Source organism: Lynx canadensis, chromosome B4, assembly GCF_007474595.2.
Source record: "Lynx canadensis isolate LIC74 chromosome B4, mLynCan4.pri.v2, whole genome shotgun sequence".
NCBI lineage: Eukaryota > Metazoa > Chordata > Mammalia > Carnivora > Felidae > Lynx > Lynx canadensis.
Window position 1 is genome coordinate 67,779,829 of NC_044309.1, and position 25,859 is coordinate 67,805,687.

General features: G+C 35.6%; 1 protein-coding gene and 1 pseudogene across 1 annotated transcript in view; one reads left to right on the forward strand and one right to left on the reverse strand.

The window, feature by feature from the left end:
• The window catches only part of CNTN1 (contactin 1), a 375,068-nt gene that overhangs the window by 44,542 nt on the left and 304,667 nt on the right, over positions 1 to 25,859 (forward strand).
• On the reverse strand, positions 8,292 to 9,734 carry LOC115518735 (annotated as a pseudogene).

Here is a 25,859-nt window from a genome sequence, read left to right on the forward strand (position 1 = left end):
CAGAATCTGAAGCAGGTTGCAGGCTCCAAGATGTCTGCACAAAGCCCAAAGAGAGGCTTGAACTCACAGACCATGAGATCATGACCTGAGCCGAAGTTGGATGCTCAGTTGAATGATCCACCCAGGCACCCCAAGACTGTTGGTGTTTTTATTGATCTGTGCTCCCCATCTATATTATCAGAAGGACAAATTTGTCTGGTACAAAAAAAAAAGCTTAAAGAAAAAAAGCTTAAAAATCATTGTCTTGGTTTTAGAAATATGCACTTGACCAAAAGGTACCTTGTAGGCTTTGTGGGACCTAGAGTTAATGAATTCAATTCATCTCGGATTTGCAAAGCCCTGTGGTTTAGTTTCATTTCAAAAGAGTTGAAATTCTGTACAAAATAATTCCACAAATGACTTTGGCAATAAAATCTCTCCATAAAGCAGGTTTTCATAGCACATTGAGTGAGAAACCAGCTATTTTATAAAATGGGTAGAAAGATATTTTTATTTTATGTTCTATTTTTTGTTTCACTTTGGAAATTCTACCTGTTTTCATGTAATTCCTAGCATGCATTTTACTCTAAATTGATTCTACTTGTTAAAAACACGCACACACACACACACACACACACACACACACACAAATACTTGGGCACTTATATTCAAGCCGCTTTACTGGATTCAAGAACATTCGAGCATTCAGACAAATGTCTTTCCTTAAGGAATTAGTATTCTGTTTAAGGAAACAGATTATATGCTTGTTAACAGAAGGATTAATTTACTAATTGAACAAATGTTTATTGTGCATTTCCAATATAGTAAGTTAGGGATATAGCTATAAAGATTATCTCTACTGTATGGAGTTTACATTCCATTTGAAGAGTTGGCCATAGAGTAGCATCAGAAATTAATAAAGGCAGATGATGCTAAATTGTAAGAAGACAACAAAGAAGGGAAAGGGTAGAGTGACCATGCGTGCCTGAATGTGCGTGTGTGTGTGAGTGAGTGTGTGTATGCGTGTGTGTGCATTCATATGTATGTGTTTGTTTTAGTGAATCTTTTAGAAAAGGTAGTCATAGAAGGTCTTGTCAGAGAAGTAAGCCATGCAAAGATGTGTAGGAAGAATTGCACAGAAAAAGGCTAAAAGTGTAGGTTCCAGGAGTCTGGTGAGCAAGGGCAGAATGATAAATCCCAGAGCAGAAATGAGGACGCAGGGCAGGCAGCTGCAGAGTGATGTGTGATGCTTTTGTCTTTCCTACTGAGTATAGGAAGCCAGTAGAGGCTTTTGAGCAAGGCTGTGACCTGATATGATTTGCATTTTTAAAATATCAGTTTGGCTGCTATATGGAGAATGTATTGTGGAGTGCAAAAGAAGAAATAGTCTAGTCAGGAGGTTATTGCTGTAAAATGACAACATAAATAGCAATACAAGAAGTTTTAAGAAAAATAAGTGATAATGAGTGTTAATGGACTTGACTGTGATATGCTGTTAAAAAAAATACACCTTGATAGGAAGCTGTAATACAGAGAAGGGTGAATCCATTATAGGCACTGGAGAACTGTTTTGATATACGAGGTTTGAGTTTGCATTATTTCTTTTTAGGCAATGATTAGTACTAGTTGAGTGAAATGGAGTATTCGTGAAGGAGCATATTAGGCAATAAAGCTGTATAGACAAGAGATGCAGATTGTGGATGGCATAAAATACAAGGTCAGGAATTTGTACTTCATTGTGTAGGCAGTGGGGGTCATTACAGATATTTGAAGAGGACAGGGGAATGTGCAGTTTGGTAGTGGTTTGTAGTACTGTCTAAAGAGCTAATATTGGACGGAAGAGGATCTGGGGAGTAAGGTAATAGGTGAAATAGGAGGCATCTGGGCAGAGGTCAGGGTTAGTGTTAATTATTAGGTGAGGAACGTTGGAAAGACTGTGTATTGAAGGGTTGAAGGAGAAGGAAGAATGAAAAATAACTCCAAGGTTTAAGTAAAAGATATATATCACTTTTAATCTCTTCAACAAACTACTGAATGTCAGATGGGATTTTAACACCATCTGCAAAATGTTCTGAAAATCTAAAATTTCTAAAGATTAGTTGTGCATAGATATAGTGCTATATTCTCAAGATATTTTTTTTTCATGTTGGAATAGTTATACTTGAAAACTATTATGCTCATTTATAAACGTTGCTGTTGTTGTACTCAAGATACTTAAAACACAATGCAAAGTGAAAACTGTCTTAATAGAATTTTGGCTTTTATTCTCATTGTTTAATCATAAAAATTACATTAATATATTGGTTTCTAATGTCATCTATTAGATGTTTTACTGCAAATGATTCATTACTGATTCAATCAATGATTTCTCTACAAGTCTAACTGGATACCACCAAGCATAAGAAAAAAGAGTGGGACAAAGAAGAATCAATCTAAGAAACAATTTAGCAGAAAAGAAAATGCTTTTCTCATAAACAATAGTTTAAAAATTATAGGTACAACATATATTTTTAAAAATTTTTAAATGTTTTTATTTATTATTGAGACAGAGAGAGACAGAGCATGAGCAGGAAAAGGGCAGAGAGAGGGAGAGATAGAATCTTAAGCAGGCTCCAGGCTCTGAGCTGTCAGCACAGAGCCTGACGTGGGGCTCAAACTCACGGACCGTGAGATCATGACCTGAGCTGAAGTCAGATGCTTAATTGACTGAGCCACCCAGGTGCCCCTTTACAACATGTATTTTTAATCTATCTTTTCTTGCAGAGTTAAAATTACAATATTTTAAGACTGAAAACAGAACACCTTTTAGGTTCTTATACTTGCTTTTATATCGTAGCATTCTTGACACTAATGAATTGTTTCCATTTAATTCTTTGAATTGTTATTGCAATGATTAACTTGGTGTTCTTATTTATTAGTGCTAACTAAAGAGTACCTATTCTTTATTATGTCTCTGGATTCTATTCCATTTTGTAAGAATTGTCCAGGAACTAAACTCTATGATAATTGTATACAGTTGTCCTTTTTAAAAGATTTTAGGTACATTGACATAAATTAATATTTATTGACTTCATACAGTGGACCAGGTATTATAGTAAAGTAGATAGAGTATATTTAAAGTATACAGCCTATATCCCCATTGTCCACCTTTCAAGTTAACCCACCACAACTCAGTGATATTTTTACTGAAAAAATATTTCTTTGTATAATTATGCTTAGTCCAATACATGTGTTTGCAAATATTGGGAGGTATGTTAATACTACTTGAGATATCTATCAAATGAAGGAAATAAAGCATCTTTGGGTAGATAGAAGACAGAATATAAGTTCAGTCTAATACTTTTTTTTTTTCAATGACCTGGTAGATGCGAGGTCCTGAGTGAATATTGACCAAAATGAATAATTACCTATATATATATATATATATATATATATATATATATATATATATAATAGCAATAATAGTAGTTATACACATTAGTTCATTTAATTCTTCCAACAACCCAGGACCCAGCTCTTACTTATGATCACCCATTTTCATGGATAATAAAAATGAAGTTCAGAGGTTAAATAACATGACTCAAGTCGTTGGATAGAAGAGCCACAGTTATAATCCAGGTATATATGACCTTGAGTGCTATAATGTACTCCTAATAACTACGTATATTTTTCCTAATAACCGTATTTTAATATAAATTAAAAGATATGTTAATTGGCCTATGCAAATGTTCAGTAAAATATGAGTTTTCCTGAACTTTAATCAAATTGTGTAAGATATTATGTTGACTTCCTTCTTCTTAGCATGTTACCATTGTTGTAGATGTATTTACTATGTTATCTGATTTGTGCTTCTGGATAATAACAACATAAAAAGTGAATTTAAAGGGAAGAAAATTGACGTAAAAATATCCTTTTGGTTGTCACATGAAATAGTGTAAGTAAGAATTAGGAGGATCTGAACCTTGGATTGCAAGTAAAGTGTTTTGTGAGTGTTCTGCAAGACAAGCAAACATTTCTACTAAATTTTAATTTGATAAACAAGTGATGTCTTGTAATACAAGTAGTATATGGTGCCAGATGTCACATGATCACTGTTGAGCCAATGGTTCTTGAAATTTGCTTTAATATACAAGTGCTTTGGATTGCAAGCATTGTTCTTGAACAAATTATGCTCGCACACCAAGGTTTTACTGTATATTAATTAGTATGATTGTACAAATAGTAAAAATGAGTTATATAAATGATATTTAGGGAGTGCTTAATATGGGCTGGAGACTAGTATAAACCTAAGCCCTTGCTGTCATTGAGCCTATATTTCACAAAAAATAACTATATATACAGGTAATAGGTATATACACACAGTAATAGGTACTGTGAAGAACTTCAGTAAAGCTGGATAAGGGGGAAAAGAAATGTGGAGAAGAAGGGGCATTGAGGTCTGAGGTGTTGGGGACAGGATATTCACTATTTTATTTTTTTGGTTAAGGAAGTGTTGAAATGGTCTCAAGAAGGAAGGAGTGATATACTGTGTCAAATGCCCCTATTAGTTCTATGAAAGAGAATTGAGGATTGGCCATTAATTTGGTGGTGCAGCAGACACTGGGGCCTTGACAAGAGCTGTTGCATAGATTGGGAAAAACAAAAGCCTAAATGAACTAGTTCAAGAGTTTGGGAAAAGAAGGGGAGATGGTGTTAACACCTCTTTTGAGCCTTGCTGTAAATGAAAGCAGAAAAATGAAACCGTGGTTGGATGCAGATGTGGATCAAGAGAATTTGTTGTCATTTTTAAGATGGAAAGTTTTTAAAAATCAGGTTTGCATGATATTGGGAATCTTGGTTAGAGAGGAAAAATCAAAGAGGCAAGGGGGGTACAGATTTTGGAGTATTGTCTTTGAGTAGCTAAAAGGTATGGATAGATTCCAAGTATATAAGGAGAGACTAGCTCTAGGTAGGAGTAGGTCAGCTTATGCATATTAATAGAACAAAAGATGTGGTATATGGATACACATGAAAGTAAGTTGGTGGATGTGGTATTGGCAATATTTAGGACTTCTCTTTTTTGATTGTGTCTTCTTTTTCCCCCAAAGAAATAGAAAGCATAGACATCAGCTGAGTATCAGAAAAAAAAAAAAATATACAAGCGGGGGGAGCCAAGTGCAAAATTAGTTAGGTGAAAGAGGATTATAAAGAAAACTCAGTTAGGTGAAAGAGGATTATAAAGAAAAAATGTTTATTTTGAGGATGTTATGTTTGAGGTTCTGTGGGTCATTCAAGAAGACAGGATATGCAATCTTTTTGCTCAGTCAGGAGATGAAATCTAGAAACAGTTTTGAATATTAGTGGCACAGTTATGGTAATTTAAACCATGATGTAAAAGATATGGCCAGGAAGAACTAGCAAAGTGAAGAGAGGAGCCAAGGTCATAATTAAAGAATTTTATTATTTATTTAAGTAAGGGAAGCAATGCCAGCAATGGAGAAAGGAAGCAGAAAGGGACAAAGAAAACTAAGATATAAAATAGCAATAATAGTTATAAGAGAGAGTGTTCGGTTTTTCTTATTTTTAATATTTATTTATTTTCTTTAGTTTTTTAAAAGTTTATTCATTTATAGAGAGAAAGAGACAGAGTGAGAGCAGGGGAGGAGCAGAGAGAGAGGGAGACACAAAATCCGAAGCAGGCTCCTGGCTCTGAACTGTCAGCACACTGCCTGACATAGGGCTGGAACACATGAACCGCAAAATCATGACCTGAGCCGAAGTCTGACGCTCAACTGACTGAGCCACCCAGTCTCCCCTCTTTTTTTTTATTTTTAAGTTTATTTACTTATTTTGAGAGGGAGCTAATGCAAGTGGAGGAGAGTCAGAGAGAGAGAGAGAGATAGAGAGAGAGAGAGACACTCACAAGCCGACTCATGCTGCAAGCATAGCCCAATTCATACCTTGAACTCAGGAACCGCAGGATCATGACCTGAGCTGAAACCAAGAGTCAGTTGCTTAAAAGACTGAGCCACCAAGGTGCCCCTGTAAATGTCATCTAATAGGATGAAGACTATAAAAAGACCATTACATTTTGATTATTAGGAAGTTATTGATTACCTAACCTAAGAGTGGGTGATTTTGAAGCTATAATACAGGAACTGAAGTTTCAAGATATTTGATTATGATAGTGAAAGGAAACATCATGAGAGGTTAGTAGTTTTAAAGTGAGGTGGACCAGGGGCGCCTGAATGGCTCACCCAGTTAAGTGTCTGACTCTTGGTTTTGGAGCAGGTCATGATCTCACTGGCGTGCCTCAGTGGCAGTGTGGATCCTGCTTGGGATTCTCTCTCTCTGCTCCTACCCCACTCACGTGTGCATGCGTGAGTGTGCATTCTCTCTCTCTGTGTGTCTCAAAATAAACAAACTTAAAAAAAATAAAGTGAAGTAGACAAAGGGAACTTTTATATTTTAATAAATTTTACTAAGTATCTTCTCTGTGCCAGACACTATTCCAGGTATCCTTAAACAAAGTGGACATTGTGAACAAATTTGACAAAAATCCCAGTTCTCAGTATCTTATATTCTAGTTTAGGTGGCTTCTTTTAGCCTAGAAAGCATTGAGCATTTAAAATTTTCATATCAGGAGAAAGTCAAAGAAAAGAGGAAAATAAACAGTGTGATTCTAGGGCACGGAAGAGCCAAAGGAAGTGCGTGGGGTCACTTGACATCACAAGAAAAAACCATGATAAGATAGAAAACAGGCCTCCTTAATTTTCAGTTTATGGCATTTACATGGACGAGGATTTTGTACAAAAACATGGTGGTTCAGTCAAAAGAAGAATATAATAGTTTTCAGAAGACTGTGGTGTTCTATATTCAAAATGTAACAAGCTATATGAGCGAAGGAAATAACCTTGAGAAACCATAGCTTCCTCACGTGTAAGAGTTCTATGTTCTATCAGAAGGTGGTGTTGCGTTGGTCAAATGGGATTATATATTCTCTAAAAAACTTTATAAATCAAAGATCTTTTTATAAGAAAATGATAATTGGTAAGGCATATCTGCAAAATCTTGTGACCTATTTTTTGTAGTTCTTAAAATCCAGCTTTTTATAATCATTTTTAATTTTTATTTATCTGAATATTTATCTGAATATGTTTAGAGTGAAACTACATCTTTTTATTTCACATTTAAAATTTTGTATTTGTAAAATACATTTATAAGACCCCCTAATCAGGGGTTTTTTATGAGTAAGTTAACAAAATATAGAATATATAATTTCCTTTGACCACTGTGCACTAACACAAGAACAAAGACTTTAGTATGCCCTGTGTGATCACATGTTTATAATAGATGAGGCTTGGCTTACAATGACTGCTTTGTTTGATGTTTATTAGCCCATGCCTTAGTGCAATTGAACTTGTCCTAAATTCACTGTTTCAGAGCTACGTGTGTAGCACATTCATTGTCCTATGAATGATGCTCTCTTGCTTCAGTCAAAAGACAATAACTTTAGGACTTTTCAGATTCTTTTCATTACACAGTCTACAAACTCCTGTTAAAATATCGAAATGTGTAAAACAATGAAATATTTCAAATGGCAGACACTTTATGTGATATGATTTTGAAAAATATTTAACTATGTTATCTGCATGGGATCAGCTTTGTCTTTCATCCCCCATCTAGGTGCTAGTTTTAATGAGTGAGATCCAAGTATAGATTTCAATTTGTGGTCGTTTTATTTAATCCCAGATAGGACAATTTCATGGTACATTAAATTGCTTATAATTGTAATCTCTATTCCCAGGAGTTTCCAATAATTTTGAAGACTAATACTTAATGCTTTCAAATGATATCATAAAAGTTAAAGACTAAAAATTTGAAGTCTACAGAATTTTAAAGTCTACAGTGCTTTAGAATCTTTTTATATATGCATACCATATGATTTATAAAAGTAATAGTTCTGTATTTCCCCTTATTCTCTCTGCATTACTAAATCAAACAGATAAGTAATCAAAGTACTAAGGTAAAGAGGATATCTCATTCATCCATTTTTTGTTCTCATTAAACTTTCGTTTTAATGGGTCTCAAAATTCTATGACAGATTTTTGTTCAAGTTGTTTCCATTAAAAAGTACTGATTTTAAAAAATAATGGCTTAAAACTGCTATACACACACACACACACACACACACACACACACACATGCATGCACAAATGGTCCACAAAACATTCCTTTTCCTTCTTAAAGTTTTATGATGCATTGTTATCATTAACAAATCTTTTACTATTAAACTTAGATGGCCAATTGGCACAAGTAGTTCTGAGACCATTCTTCCACCATGGATTAAGACTGGGGTGACAGGCATTGGGGATGATATTCACACAGCCTTCTCAGCTTTCTGGGCAGATTTGGTGACCTTGCCAGCTCAGCTGCCTTCTTGTCCACTGCTTTGATGACACCCATAGCAACTGTCTGTTTCATGTCATGAACAGCACAATGGCCCAGATGATGACAGTCAGAGAAGATCTCAACACACATATGCTTGCCAGGAACCATATCGATGATGGCGGTACTACCACATTTGAAGAACTTGAGACCATCTTCCAGTTTTTTTCCAGGATGATGATCAATCTTCTGCTTCAACTCAGCACACTCATAAGCAATGTGAGCTGTGGGACAGTCCAGCACAGGTGCATATTCAGCACTGATTTGGTCTGGATGGTTGAGGATAAATATCTGAACTGGGGAGCCAGGTGCTGCCATCAGTGGGTCATTTTTGCTATCACCAGTCACGTTGCCACAACAAACATCTTTGACAAATAACGTTCTTGACATTGAAGCCCACATTGTCCCTAGGAAGAGCCTCCCTCAAAGCCCACTGTGTATTTCAATAGATTTTACTTCTGTTGTAACATCGACTGGAGCAAAGGTGACCATCGTGCTGGTCTTCACTCAGCCCACAGGGACAGTACCAATACCACCGATTTGTAGATGTCCTGAAAGGGTAAACACAAGTGCTTGTCAGTTGGATGAGTTGGTGACAGAATGCAATCCAGAGCTTCAAGCAGTTGTGGTTCCACTGATATTGCCATCTTTACGGGTGGCTTTCCATCCCTTGAACCAAGGCGTGTTAGCACTTGGCTCCAGCATGTTGTCACCATTCCAACCAGAAATTGGCACAAATGCTACTGTGTCAGGGTTGTAGCCAATTTTCTTAATTAGGTGCTGACTTCCTTAACAATTTCCTTGTATCTCTTCTGTCTGTAGGGTGTCTCAGTGGAATCCACTTTGTTAACACCAACATTTAGTTGTTTTACACCCAGTGTGTAAGCCAGCAAGGCATGCTCACAGGTTTGCCCATTCTTGGAGATACCTGCTTCAAATTCACCAACACCAGCAACAGCAATCAGAAGAGCACAGTCAGCCTGAGATGTGCCTGTAATCATGTTTTTGAAAAAGTTTCTGTGTCCTGGGACATCAGTGATGATGTCGGTCTCGATGTTGCTGGTCTCGAATTTCCACAGGGAGATATCACTGGTGATACCACATTCGCATTCAGTTTTCAGTTTATCCAAGACCCAGGCATACTTGAAGGAGCTCTTTCCCATCTTGGCACCCTCCTTCTCAAATTTTTTGATAGTTCTTTTGTCGATCCCACATTGAGCAGTAGAGGTAGCCTTGCTCAATCTACATGTCCAATGACAATGTGTTGATATGAGTCTTTTCCTTTCCCATTTTGGTTTAGGTTTAGCAGTGGTTTTTACAACATCTGTGTTCTGGTGGCAAACCCATTGCAAAAAAAGTCAATCCATTTATTTTGTGATTAGAACTGAAGTTCAGAAATACTCTCTGACTGCCCAATCCACATGGTTGGCATAGAGAGCCTAGAATCTCCTCATTGCTGTGCTAGATGTCATTGTCCTTGGTGGCTTTCATAAAATATCTGCAAATATGGTGGTGGGGGTGGTCGTGAAGAACCTGCAATAAACTAATTGTTCCTGTGCAAGGACCTACAAACCATGTGACTACCTTGAGGCACTAGTGATTTCTGACCAATTCCCACTTAAAAAAGTGGAGAGAAGAAAACTTTACTCTTCTCAACTTGCCTCCTTCCTCTTCATCATCTTCAATATTTGTTGCTTTCTTAACTTTCTAAATACACTGCTGTAAAAAAAGGTGGAAAATACTGAAGAAAGTTGCAATTACCCATAGCTCCATAACTGAGAATAGTTACTCCGAATACTTTGCTATCTTATCATTTTTTGGTATATTATTTATAATAAATATTATAATGAATACTTTAGGAAGATGAGATCACTTATTTTATACTATTTTGTAGTACTATTTTATACTATTTTGTAGGATGTGGGAGGGTGCCTGGAGTAATATCAGCTATCCTCACATATTCTTCAAGATTATGATTTTTGTTGCCATATCACATTCTAACATAAAGATATATTATAATTTATGTAATCTCCTATGGTCGGGAACTTATATTATTTTTAATTTTTTGCTGTTATAAAATAGCCACATTTTTTAGACCTTTGCTTTATATTGTCAAGTTGCCTTCAGGGAGTTATCAGCTGATAACAAGTATGAAAATACTTTCTTGTATGTTTCATAATATAGGGTACACTACGTTAGAGATAGAAATATAGGCATTGGGGTGGAAGTATGTTGTACATCTATATATATAGGTGTGTGTATATTGTGCATGTATATGTATATATGTATATATAAGCAAGAATAATATGTCACCTTTGTTTTTTAATATTATTAAATATGTGTAAAGTTAAATATTTTTCATATGTTACTGGCTATCTATACATCTTCTTCTGAATTTCTTAACCATGAGAATTGCCCACTTTTTTCTTTTGAGCGATATTTTGTAACATTTATGTTTTAATATTTTCTCTCTATTAATTATTTTGCAAATCTTCACCAGGTTTTCAATATATTTAGAGTTTTGGTTTTACTTAATCTACCTATTTTTGTTTTGATTTGAAGTGCCATAATTATCACATTTAATGTTAGGTTTGTTTATTGCCTCTATTAAAAAATTCTATTTCTGTTTTTAGTATCATTCTTCATGCTATTATGCTTTATAATTTTTTTTGGCTTTATAATATGACTTAATACTTAAATTTTTTTTTAATGTTTATTCATTGTTTTGAGAGAGAGAGATGGAGCATGAGCAGAGGAGGGACAGAGAGAGAGGGAGACACAGAATCTGAAGCAGGCTCCAGGCTCCAAGCTGTCAGCACAGAGCCTGACATAGAGCTCCAACTCACGAACCACAAGATCATGATCTGAGCCAAAGTCGGATATTTGACCAACTGAGCCACCCAGGTGCCCCATGACCTAATACTTTTAACACAACCACAGCTTCATCAATTCGGTAAATTAAAAAAAAAAAAAGAAAATACAGGGTTAGTCTTATCATTTATTCTTCCAGAAAAAAAATATATTTATTTTCTTATTTCCTAAAGAAAATCATCTGGGAAAAAAACAAGTTACACCAAGTTTGTATGTTGATAAGAATGAACAGTGGGTGTAGAAAGAAACTGTGGACCCAAGAAGACAAGGGGAGATGTGCTGAAGTGATGCTGGTAGGGTAGAGGGATGGGATCTTATGTACAAGTGGAGGCTGTGGTTTTGTAGAATAACACTTACATGGTGTTTATTCAGTAAGGATGGAATGAGGGAAGACATGTTCACAGTTGTAGGAGAGAACAATAAGTATGAACTTGTAATCTAGGACAGTGGGAGACTAAATAGTCTAGTTTAACAGCTCTTTTTAGGATACTGTTTATGAATGTAAGGCAAAACCATTCAGTATGATTCTATGCTGTGATTTGTTTTTCTAGCCATGTTCAGATACATAGATGTGGGCATAGAATAGATGGAATTGATTTTAACTAGGGTTGGATTTATTCAAGAATAGAATAAAGCAAGAAAAGGGCAAGAAAGTTGGAGTTTTATATAGTGGAGTGATTTCAGTGATGTACCATAAAATTTATGATGAGAAAGGAAAGTGGTGAAGGCAAGAGTTGGGAGTGAAATATAGGAAACAAGTGGTAAATCCATGGATTGTACGTCCTGCTGGGATAACAGAGTTATTGGAGTCAGGGTACTTAGAGGTAGTGAACTGGTAAGAAAGGAGGAGTAGTAGTCAGGGCATGTGGTGTTAGAAACTGAGATTATGGAGGGGTTTTCTTCTTTTTTTAAATGTTTGTTTATTTCAGAGAGAGAGAGAGAGAGACAAGCAGGGGCGGGAGAGAGAGAGGGAGACGCAGAATCTGTAGCAGTCTCCAGCCTCTGCGCTGTCAGCACAGAGCCAAATGTGGGGCCCAAACCACAAACCATGAGACCATGACCTGAGCCAAAGTGGAACTCTTAACTGACGGAGCCACCCAGTGGGAGGAGTTTTCTTATGGATATGACCAGAGAAGCTGAGGTAGTGTTGATGACAAGATCACTGAATGAGGTTGAGATGAGATTAGTGTTGGAGGTTTTGACAGTAAATAAAGATTTCTGAGAACTGGGTAGGTGACTGCACCAAGAAGAGGTACTCTATCAAAATTGAGGGTTGATATGGAGAGCTCATGTACTAGATGTTCCTCATGCCTAGAACATTTTCCACCAGACCACTGCCCCCCATAGTTTGTCCCTTCTCATTAATTTGGTCTTTGCCTAAGTATCACCTCCTTCAAGAGGCTTTGCCCATCATCCAATCTAAAATCGTCCCTAAGGCATGCTCTACTTTGTGTTTTATTTGTTTTATATTTTAAACCCATTTATGACTAACTGAAACTAACTTGTTTATTTATTTGTTTTCATACACTGGTCCTCTTATAGAATACAAATATTTTGAAAACAGTGATTTTTGCATATCTTGTTTGTGGCAGATTTCCCCAACTTATGATTACTGACACGTAGTAGGCAGTCAATAACTCAATGTTGAATGAATGAATGAACATTTATAGGGTTCAATATCATCTCCCACTTTCCTGTGACTTCTTCCAAAATCCAAATATACTTTTTAAAGGAATTTTCCAACTCAGAGTATTCATTCATCTTATAAGAATTGCTATTCACAACATTCTCCTCACAAAAGGTGAATTAGTAACACAAGTAAGAAGAAGGTATAAACTTGTTTTGTTTGCCTTATGATAGTTATTAGTTAGGACTCAAAGATGTTGTCACTCATTACTTCCAGAAATTCTTACCAGCAGAATAATGAAGTATAGTTATATCTCCTGATTTATTGGTTTCAACCTCACTTTTCCTGTTATGATCAGCTAATAGTCAGCTTTTCACAGATTAGCACCCACAACTGTAAAATTGAATCTCTCCTATGTGTGACCATAACCTTTGCTTGCTTTTTTTGAAAAAGATTAAAGATAAATTGACAATCTTGTTAATCAGTAAAAAAGTAAAAATAGAACAATTTATATTCAGTTTTTTATATTAAAAATCTTTACATTTTTGTGCTAAATACAAAGTACTAGAGATCAATTTATGTTCTTATATTTTGTCAATAAGTAGAAAGGTTATATAATTAGTTAACATGCTATTTAGTTTATATGTAGAAAACTATATATAGCATGGTTATAGTAGAGTGAGTCCTTGGTGTTGTCAAGGATTAATTAAGATAACAAATGTAAATTAGTTTCCCCTTTTTTTCTTTCTAACAGACCAGATATGTGTTATTCATCTTCTTACACAGAATAAAACTATCCACCTTAATTTGATGCCCAAGGCAAGAAATTTTTTCCACATTGTAGATGGTTATTATGAAGCATGATTCTAATTGTCGCTGCTCTATTTTTATGAAGTACCATTCTGTAATCACATCAGTGATTTAATGTTTCTAATCATTTACATTTTTAAGCCTCTGGTATTATGAATATTTTACACAGTAGTTGATTTATGTTTGTATATTCAGTATATTTCAAGTTTAAGACAAAATGTTCTTTTGTGTTTTGAGAATTTTCAAGGCAACTTAGAAATCTACCATTTTATATTCTGCCATTTAATGAGCACTAAAAATGAAAGGCCCTGTATCAGCCAGATTGGGCTGCCACAACATAATACATTAAGCTAGATGGTTTAAACAACAGAAATTTATTTGTCACAGTTCTGGATGCTGGGAAGTCCCCGATCATGGCTGGGTTCTGGTGAGAATTCTCTTCCTACATTGCAGATGGCCATTTCTCATTGTGTCCTCACACGGTACAGAGAGGAGAGAGCAAACTCTATAGTGTCTGTTCTTGTAAGAACATTATAAGAAGGCTCCTCTCTTATGATGTCATTTAAACCTAATTATCTCCCAAGGCCCCATCTTCAAATACAATCACTTTTGGAGTTGGAGCTTCAACATATGAAATTGAAGAGGTACAATTCAGTCCATAGCAGACTTTGAGCTAAAAAATACACACAACGTTTCTGAAGTAAAAATCAGATACAGTATAATTGCAAGAGGTTACCATCATTTAGATTTTCTGTTGGAATGTAGCCCTCTGTAGCTGCTTCAAAATTGTGTTTTATATACATTATAAAACATTTATGGACACTCTGCATTATAAAATTTTACATCCAAGTAGACTATGGGACCTGGTTCTTTTTTGTTTTATTTTATGTGTATTATGAAAAATTTCTTATATGTTCAAAACTAGACAGAAAAGTCTAATGAATTCTTAATGCACCCATGACCCAGTTTCAGCAGTTACCAACTCAAGGTGAATCTGTTTTTTTTTTTCCCTTACCTCACCCACTGTATATAACTTGCCTCCAGTCTGGAATCAACCATTTCCTCCAAGTTCTTTGATTCATTTAGTCTTCAGTTTTGTTGCTAAGGGATCTCTTATGGTTGCTTATTGGGTTTTTCATTCATTTGTTTTGTTGAAAGAGTAAGAAAAATGTTTTGATTTTGAACATCAAATACATTATGAGTTCATACTGATTTTTGCAATTAAAACTCAAGGCTTCAGGAAGTTTAGTTAATTTCTTCCAGAAACTAGAAATCTCAAGTAGATTCTCTTGCTCAACTTATCCATAAACCCCAATGGGGTGTTTCTAGACAGACAAATGATATGGTAGAACAAGATACATGGGAAACAAGATGAGAAGATAAGTTGCAGAGTGGGGATGAAATCCAAAATGACAGATATTTTAAAAGTAGGACCCATTAAACTTGGTGACCGATCAGATGGATCTGAAATTAGGCAAAATCATGATTGCCACATTTTAGACATGAGTCACTGTGTGGGTAGCTGTTCTTTTTAATCAGGTGGAAATATAGAGACAGAAGTGGATGTCAGAGGGTGGGAGATGTTGAGTTTGTTTTGGAAGGGGCCAAAGGGTCCATGGGAAATTTCCAAGTATTATGTCCAGTAGATAATTGAAAACAGGAATGTGGACTTTAGAAGAGATATTGGTAGTGGAAGTAGATTTGAGAATCATATAGTAATGAAAACCAGAGTGGGTAAAATTTCTCAAGGAGAGTTAGTAGAATAAAGAGAAAACAAAAATGATCAGGATAAAAAAAATTAAGAATTTTATATGCCTTATTCAAAATTATTTTGCCATGTAAAACATGTCTGTGTTTTATAAAGTTATTTTAAAGGAACCAAATGTAACAAATCAAAAAATGATACATTTTTAACATACCCAATAAGGGTATTTGAAAATTTCCAATTTAATTTATATTCTATCTACTCTGGTAATTACTAGTAGTCAAATGGTACTATGACATAAAATTTTTACTCTTCAATTATTTCTTTATAATGGAATTGATTTACTTTATTTTTAGTATCCATTATTCTTATGTTACTTAAAAACCACTTGGAAAGTTATCAAACTGAGGTAATTCTCCATCCACTTTTTTGATTTTTTTTCTAAGTGAAAATATCTTTTAAGTGTTTTTATTTGAATTGACTTTTCTAACCTAATAAAAATTGAAAGGATCATATATTAATGATTCTGCAGTCTTTGAATTCATGTTCCTAAAAGTGAAAATCTTAATCTAAGAAATTATTTCGTTGCAATATCTCAATTTGTTAGCTTATACCTCTATGGACAGATCACAATAATATAAAACTTAATTTTATTTCCAGTAGAAATGGAGATTGGCTTTACAATCCTACTTTACATTCTTATTATATTTTGTTATCTTTTAAAATTCTTCATGGCATTTGTGTTGCAGTTTATCATTTATATATTATTTATAGTTGTCATGTTAGTTAATTCTTACAACTCCGTGACGTGGGTATTAGTAATGCCATTTTAGGGAAAAGGATATCTCATATCAGAATTCATTGTCATACAGCTTGTAAAGGTTGCGCGGGCCTTCAACTCAGCTCCTCCTCCTCTATATCCAGGGTTCTTTGACCATACTTGAGCAATTGCAAAATGATACCCTATTTTTTTTAAAGCATTTGCTGTATGCCTCTTACAAGCCCCTTGGGAGCACGCTGTAAGTTAGGAGATTATATCCTTTATAGACAATGGCTAGGCCTAATTCCACACCCCACCCTTCCCCCAATTTTTTTTTAAACTAGGTACGAGGGTCTCCTATGAAACTGAAACAAATACTACATTTTTGGGATCATAACAAAGAAAGGTTATTTTCATCTCTAACACTTCCTGGCTGGTCACAGTGTTCCATGCCACAGAAAAGCCTGAATGATTTCTTTAAAGAAAGCACTGAAGCCAAGAATTAGCATTCTTTCTGGCTGAACTGCAATTGCACACAGGTTGGCTTCTCAATTTTGCAGCAGTGTTTCATTAGGTCAGCTGAAAGGCTGCCCCCTCTGCTCTAAAGCAAAATGGTAAACGTGGACAAGGAAAGGGAGCTGGAGCAAGAAAGTATCTCTCAAATTTCTGAAATTTTAAATAATTGAAACCTTAATGCTTATTGCAATCGAGGACTATTTGTTTTTATGTTATTGTACATAAGCACCTGTTTTTTTGTTTTTTTTTGTTTGGTTTTGTTTTGTTTGCTTGTTGGTTTTGTTTTGTTTTATGTAACTACTCGAGCTCTGGTGGTCTTCCCTAAAGCGGTGTGCAGTGAGGATCAGTGTGAGCCACGCCTCTAGAAGCAGCATCAGCAAAGGGTCTGAGAGAGTACAGGTGCTTTCTAGTTGTAAATAATTATTATAAATTATAAAGTTATACTATAGTGTTTCTGTATTGAAGTATAAAGAATTTATTATTATTTGTGGATTCAAAATGCTTAAAAAAACTTCATAGGTGGGATAACGTCATCAAGGTGACATTAAATAGTTATAATAATATATTTACCTGAAGCACATGAGTAATTTGATTATTATTAAGAAGGGGAGAAGACTAGCACTCTATTAAATTGGATCTCCTTAAAATTCTTTTAGAAATAGCAGCAGAATATAAAGTGCATCTCATGAGTGTCCATGGCCGACAATTAAAATTCTATTTATAAGTATGGAAAAATAATAAAAGTATAGATTTAGTGTTTAATGATATGTATACTGACATTGATGAATTGAACAACTGTAGCTATTCTACAATAAACCAGTTCAAGATAAACAAACGGCAGGTGTGAGGACTTATTTAGCTAGATATAGTATATAATATCTTTACTTAAATTTTTAATATTCTGTTCATCAGGGATTTTTGCTTTAATTTTGATGTTTTAGAATATTCCATTAAAATATTACTTATCTTGGGGTACTTGGGTGGCTCAGTAGATTAAGCATCTGACTGGGGAGCCTGGGTGGCGCGGTCGGTTAAGTGTCCGACTTCAGCCAGGTCACGATCTCGCGGTCCGGGAGTTCGAGCCCCGCGTCAGGCTCTGGGCTGATGGCTTGGAGCCTGGAGCCTGTTTCCGATTCTGTGTCTCCCTCTCTCTCTGCCCCTCCCCCGTTCATGCTCTGTCTCTCTCTGTCCCAAAAATAAATAAAAAACGTTGAAAAAAAAATTAAAAAAAAAAAAAAGATTAAGCATCTGACTTTGGCTCAGGTCATGATCTCACAGTTCATGAGTTCAAGTCCGGCGTTGGGCTCTGTGCTGACAGCTCCAAGCCTGGAGCCTGCTTTGGATTCAGTGTCTTCCTCTCTCTCTGCCCCTTCCCTGCTCATGCTCTGCCTTTTTCTCTCAAAAATAAATAAACCATTTAAAAATAATATTACTTGTCTTGATTACTGAATTTGGGGAGGTTCCTCTTAAATTTTTCCCTTCTGACAAGTGCCTTACTGTTATCATCATGGGCTTGGCCCTGGATTGTGTTTAGATATTTTAAGGCAATAATAAATTGCACTGCTTGTGGAACTATACCTATATTTTACCCATTATCTTCACTAGTTGCTTGTAATATCTCTTTGAGACAATGTTATTAGGGAAAAAAAGAGAGTTACATATTGAGGGGAGAAAACATGGGGCTTCAGGACTGTATTGTTGAGAAGTAAGAAGAGAGTTTTTAGATCCTTTTGCATTCTGGTACAATGTTATTTCTAGAGGTCATGAAATTGAAACTATACTCCCATCAAGTTTGAAGGCGCTGTGTGGCCTTAGTTATGCCAGGCTTTGTATTTTAATAAATACTACCAAAAACTTCTGTATGAAGCAATCAGGTTATTTGAGCCCCTCAAAGGATGCCAACTTTACCTGGAGAGAGGGTCCCTTGTATAACAGATTGGTGGTCTTCAAAATCCCTGTTATTCTAGAGAGGCAAATTCACTAAGTTGGCCATCTGGAAAAAGAACAGCTCTCAAGACCAGTGTTTGATTCAGAAAATTTTCAGAGGAAGTAATTAAGATCCTTTTAAGCTTATTCTAAAGACCAGTTTAGGTGTTGTATTATTTAAAACTGGAAATAACACTTGTGCCAGAAAAATTAAATTTATACATAAAAAGTATATAAAAATGAATGAGCCTGGGTGGCTCAGCTGGCTAAGTGTCCCAAGTCTTGATTTTGACTCAGGCTCAGTCATGATCTCGTGGCTCACAGGTTCAAGCCCTGTGTTGGGCTCCAGGCTGACGGTGCAGAGCCTGCTTGGGATTCTCTCTCTCTCTCACTCTCTCTCTCTCTGCCCCACCCCTTCTCTGTCTAAAAATAAATAAATAACCTTAAAAAAAAAAGAAACCCAAATTTTTCTACCTCAAAATTTTAAGTATTGCCTTTTTTAACTATCTGTGTATATATCAGAGCTTTGGATATTTAGGCCATGAAAACAATGTTTAAAGGGTGTCTGTACAGACACTTAGGTGGCTCAGTTAAGCATGTGACTTCAGCTCAGGTCATGACCTTGTGGTTCCTGAGTTCAAGCCCTGCATCAGGCTCTGTGCTGACAGTTTGGAGCCTGGAGCCTGCTTCAGATTCTGTGTCTCCTTCTCTCTCCCCTCTCCTCACTCACACTCTTTTGTGTGTCTCTCTCTCAAAAATAAACATTAAAAAAAAAGGTGTCTGTATAGTTAATATCGATTTGCATATTAAGGTTGAAATTGTAATTTTAGTGGTTAGATGCTGCCATAAGGAGTACAGAAGGCTTAAGAGATAACATATAATTAACAAAAATATAATCACAAGAATTGCTCAAATGTGTGTATAAAAATGATGATCAGAGACTGCAAAAAAGGCTGAGACTGGCCTGGCTTGATTAATGTTTTTTCTATTACTTTCTCTAATCTGAAACACATGCTATATGCAAAATAATAAATATGAAATATGAAGCAATTAAATTTTACTAGTGACAGTGAAATAAGCAGAAACAGGTACATTATGAAACTAATGATGTGGAAACTTCCTTATTAGGATTTCAATTTTAATTAATTGTTTTCCAATCCCATGACTTGAATCTTGCTTTGCTTATCAAGTTAGAAGCCTCAGTGCATTTCCATTTGTTGATAAAATATTTTGTGCATGTAGTAGAGAAGACTTCTCCAAGGAAAACCTAGGAAAGAAATCCATACGGTCTCATGAAATCCTTAGACATATATGTTATTCCAGTAGGAAATCACATTAGGAAAGTCTCATTGTACTATATCTAAAAGAAAAAAAAAACAAGAACAAAAAATGACACCTGTGAAAGTTTGTTCACTTGCTCAGAATCACAGTTTGAATGTATTAGAATCTTGGCTAAAACCAGTTCTCATGGATTACAAACCAGATGTTTTTCCCCTATACCAGCCTGACTCCATCACCTTTTTGAGTTGTCAATATGCACATTTTTTTCCCACACTGGCTTGAGGATAATTTACTGATCAGCTTAATTTTCAATTAAACTAAAGTCAATGTCCAGTGTTATTTCTTTAATAATGTTATTCTTGCAAATATTCTGCTATAGATGGGAAATTATATATTTAAGAGGATATGTTCTGGCGTAGGTAGTTCAGAATTAAGAAACTTAGAATATTTAATGTATGTTGTTGCAGAAAACCCTCAATTTGGTATTCATTAATGATAATATTAATAAGTGATCAAGATTTGTATTGCTATTTTTGTGAACACCTGAGCTGCATGTGAACATGCAAGACGGGCCCCTCTGGGCTGTGGTGGCTTATAGCGTTGTCCAGGAGGAGAATGGCCCATTATAAAATCAAAATCAGCTTGGGGTGGGTGGTGGATTTCAAGCATAGCTGACTGAAAATAAAATATATGATCCATTGTTATTATTTGATACTACCAATTACTTAATCATAACAATTGTATAAAGATTTTTAGTTGTTGCAAAAACAATTTAATGCTCCTTATCTTCTCCCTCTGCCCTGTAGCTGCTTATGCAGAGGAAAGGAAGGTGTGAATGTGGAGGAGATGGTTGTGGTTAGGAGAGGAGAGTCTTTCCTTTGGGGAGTGGCCTCCCCAGCATCAGTAAAGCTGATGGGAGCAGTGGGAGACAAAGCAATGTAATTCATTTGGAAAATAAATAAATGTTTTCCTCTTCATTTGAGGTTTTTCTCCTTTATCTTAGACTTCGTTGTATACATTCCGTTAGTCTTCTCAACACTTTGGCAGCAATGCTGAGGGAGTAGATGCTTTTCTAAATAAGACAATGTGGGATAAATACCCAGCAATTTGGGAGGAATCATGTCATAAAAGTCAGAGGAAGACTATGCCGTCTGCTTGAAGGGATCCTGACTCCTTAACTTTCCCAGGCAATCATGCTTCTACTTTTATATGTTAAAGTAAATTTGCCCGAGAAGAAGGAAGTCTGAATAGCTTGAAATTAGAATATTAATTTTGGCTTTACCTCTTACTTTTCATGTAAGCATATTTCTAATTCTGTTTTATTTGTAGAATAATATAATGTCAATGTTATATAGAGCTGTGAATTATTCGAGTGAGTCTAAACAGTTGTTTCTAAACTACCTTCACGTATCTGGATTATAAGGAAAAATTGATTTTATATAAATTTGTATAAATTTCAGTAGAGCACATGACTCTGGATCTTGGGTTTGTGAGTTCGAGCCCTACATTGGGGGTAGAGTTTACTTTAAAAATGTTGCATAAATTTATATAGTATGAGTCAAAAGCAGTAAGAATGTTATTTCCTTGATTGAAACAATCATATCTCATTTGTCCATAGTCATGGTCCTACTTTCTGTTGCATTCACTTTGTGATATATGAATTCCATTGTCAAGTACCTGGAACAGGAATTTTAATTGTAATGTGAGGTATTTAAAGCCAGAGAATAAGTAACTAAAATCCATTCTAGAATTAACATTAGAGAAGAAATGGAATAGAAGGGAGGTATGTAATGCTTGTTCAAGTGCTATACGTTTTGAAGATTCACTTTATAACCTATAGGATGTTTTCTATCACCTAGTAATCCAGGACTCTGAGTTGAATACTTAGGCTCACCAAAAGGGATATGAGTATCTTTCTGTACCTTCATAATCTCAAAATTAGTATTCAACGGATGCTGGGAGGCCATTGAATGTATCTGAACAGGCCAATCAGATAATTAGGCTGTGACACAAGAATATTTGTCTGGAATCAGTGCGCAGGGTAAAGTAGAAGGAGGAAGCTAGTTGGAAAGTTGTGCTCATCAAAGCTATAGAAAGAAGGGCTTCATTTGGGTGGGAATGTGAGATTTAAGAGGATGGAGACTCCATGAAAATTGCTACTTTACATTCACTTTCCAAGAGAAGTGGAGGTAAAATTCACTAACATTACTAACATTTCAAGTGTAGATACATGCAGAAGAAGGGATTAATAAATGTGGTGCCTTACTGTGTGCCATCCATGATATGCCATTTACATATATTATCTCATCTAATAATAACAAAAGGCAGTCTACTGGAAAAGGAAGAAGCTATGAAGGGGATTAAAGAAGAGGAGCCCCATGAGCTTCAGACACAGAAAACCTCTAGCAGCATTTGGAAATTCAAGAATTGTGAGCCTGTGGTTCTGGAACTGACAAGAGTGATTTGGAAATAATCATTGAAGCTTTCAAAGTATATGACAGAACCATTTACGTTTAGAGATAAAAGATAATAGAATGATGGTCAGTACTTTAGGTAATGGCTACTACTTTTAATGGATGACAGGAGATATGCAAGCCAGTGGTAAGGGCAGAAAAGACAATGGACAGCTATCACAGTACCCATGGTGCTGCATCATAACAACCAAAGGAAAAAAAAAAAGAGTTTTAAAAAGGAAAAAAATTGGACAACACCAATAAATATGTTGTAAAGAAAATGAGGGTAAAAAGAGTTAAGAACAAAGCTTTGTATTTTGAAAGTAGAAAATAATTAATGATAAAAAATATGAGAAAGCAGAAACAATTCTGTAGCCCTTTATGAGAAAAGCCAGTAATTCAGAGACCAAGCCAGGGTGTAGCAGCTGTAACGCAAAGCAGTATTTACTTTGGGGGTGGAGGGTTCTTGGCAAAAATGTAATTTGGGGAACTTCTAGGAGCTCCATTGTAGAATGCAGCCAAGCTAAGGCATTCAAAACGTCCCATTAGTAGACACAGAGAAAGTAAGTCCAGGTTCATTCTGGAAGGTATCGAGAACTAAAACAGAAGCAAAGCAGGGAAATAGATATCAGAAACATTTATAGGATGAGAAATAATGTGTCAGTGCATCATTATCACTAAGAGGAATGAACAATTATGATTAATGTAAAGTTCTGAAACCATAAATCTGAAGTCTGGGGTTAGCAGGAGAACCAAATCTTTTCTGTAGGAAAAAACAGTGTCTTGCTGGATAATATTTTGTGGTCACCATAGCCCTGGCACTCTACAAAGTACCTAACATAATATAATTGCCTGTAAAATAGACAAGGAGTATACTGAATGAATGAAAGAAACAGTGGGGAACCAGTTAAAGGATTTTGAACAGGAGAATGAAATGACTAGCATAACATTTTAGAAAGGTCACATGGGCTGCAATTAGGATGCGAGATTTGATCTAGGAGCAATTGTAAGCAGCCAGTTTGGTGCAGAAATAGATGTGAGCTGTGGAAGAAATGGCTATGATTGTTTAAATGGAGACAAAGTGGATAGACTTAAGAGATGTCTGAACTGAAGGGTCAACAGAACTTGGTTATTGGATGTATGATGTTGAGAGTGAGGGAGGAGCTGGGAAGGTACTCAAGGTTTCTCGCTTGAGCGACAGGATGAAAGATAGTGCCTACAACTAAATCAGAAAACCTAAAAAGAGGGCTCATTTGGGGAGGGGTAATGACATAGCAATGAATTCAGTTTTAGATTTGTTAAATTTGATATCTCTATGGACCATCAGTAAACCCGATCAGTGGGGAGTTGTATTTATTTCTGGATCTCAGAAAAGAGACTTGAACTAGCAATGTTGAGATTTGGGCTTATCAGCCTAGAGCTGGTCATTAAAACCATAGAAGTAAGTAAAATTACCCATAGATAATATGCATAGGAAGAAAATAAAACCCAAGACAGATTGCTGGGGGACGTCTGCATTAAAGGATGGACAAACGAGCTCACAAAGGAAACCGAAGCATAGGAACAAAATAAGGAAATTGTGGTGTGAGTTGGAGGAAGAAAGATTTTCCAAACAGAAAGGGGGATAAAAGGTGATAAAACTGCATAAAGGTTAAGCAAGATCAGAAGTAGAACTATCTGTATGTTTTTGAGTTGCTTGTAATCAGGCAGTTGACCTTGATGAGAAAACATTCAGGGCAGGGAGGGAGGTGAGAGCCATCTGCAGTGTTAAGGCCTGGACAGGATGTGAGATCTTGGAGTTTACCAGTGTGATGGGGAAGCAAAGGCAGGTTGAAGGAGAGCGATGCAAGGTCAAAGGAGAAGGCAAAAGTTCCAGCTCTTCCTCTCAGAAGTTGGGTTTGGGATGACAAAACAGAGCTGCAAGTTTATGTTATTATATCCCCCCAGACTTCCTCTAAAGTGCCTCCTGTTGTGTGGAGGGACTTAAATGTAGATGAGAGGCAGAGTCCCAAACATTATCTGTGTGTTTTGGTTTATTCTGTTATTCAGAGTTGTCGACAGGAAAGAAAAGAAGCATTGTTGTGAGTCACTATGCTTCATGTTCTAAAATCAGATAAACCTCTCTTTTCCTGCTTCAGTAGTACTTCCTTTCTTTCATTGTTTTCTTACTTTCCTTATGTTCTTCTTGTTCAAAACAGGCTAGAATATTTTGTCTTTCCTCCACCTAAGATATAACATAAGGTTAAAATATTCCTCTCATGGAATTTTGTATTACACAGTTTACTCAAGTTAATTATATAGTTTATGAAAAACCTTATGGTGCCAAAATATATCATATTTTTATGCCTTAAATGAGCCCTCTTCCTTGAGAATACATATGTGTGTGTGTGTGTGTGTGTGTGTGTGTGTGTGTGTGTGTATAATCTGAGTGATACTCAAAATATTTAACTACAAAACAAGTCCTGTATCTATACTTATATATGTATCTATGTCTATTTATCCATATGTATGTGTTAGTACAAGCTTTCAGTAATTGATCTTCTATAGTCAAATGTGCATAACACTTTACCCCATGGCTGTATCGTCTCTTTTAAAGCTTAATATAATGTAGTCACCATATCTTGACACTCTGATATTCATGTCTATATAAACTAACACCTTTAAAAAATTTAAGTCCGTGAAAATTAATACCTGAATTTAAGAAAACTGAATTTCAGACTTCCATAAAGCAAACTGCTGATAAAACACTCTATGTAAACCTGTAGCCTATTTCCTTTTGAAACTGACTGGCTTGGCACTTTCCATTTGAAAAAAAAAAATAGCAGTATGGTTAAGTGCACTTAATTTTTACTTTTATGTTCATCCCTTGGAACAGTGATGATTCAGTTATTTTTCCACCCTCTCAAATGCTTAAAAGCTAGATTTAAAAAAACAAGAATAGATGTATACACCTGGAAAATAATTTATTTTACATAGTACAGCATTTTTTTTTTTACTTTCAAAGAAAGAAAGAATTTGTGATGTTGTGCAGGGATTTCATTTAAAAGACCATTGTAGTAACCTGGGGGATAGCATGGGCCAAGTTGTTAACCATGGAAATGGTGACAAGTGGTCAGACTTTAGATTTGTTTTGGGGTAGAATCAGGGCTTGCATCACAGGTCTGACATCTGTGTTATCACACAAAATCCTTTGCTCAGAAGAGCCCATGCTTGGTTTTATGCTCTGCTGTTATCATCTTGAAACTATTTTTCCTGTCTTTCTGGAGATACACTTGACATATAACATTATGTAACTTCAAGGTGTCCCATGTGATGATTTAATGCACATATATATTGTGAAATGATGTCCACAATAAAGTCAACACCTCTGTTACTTAAAAAGAGTGTATGCTATTGTGCACAGTAGGAAGCAACAGGGATTTAGGAAACCAAAAACAAAACCCAAATGAAAAAAACAAAACAAAACAAAAGATGTTTGCTTTGTGATAGTGTTCAGAACTCTTT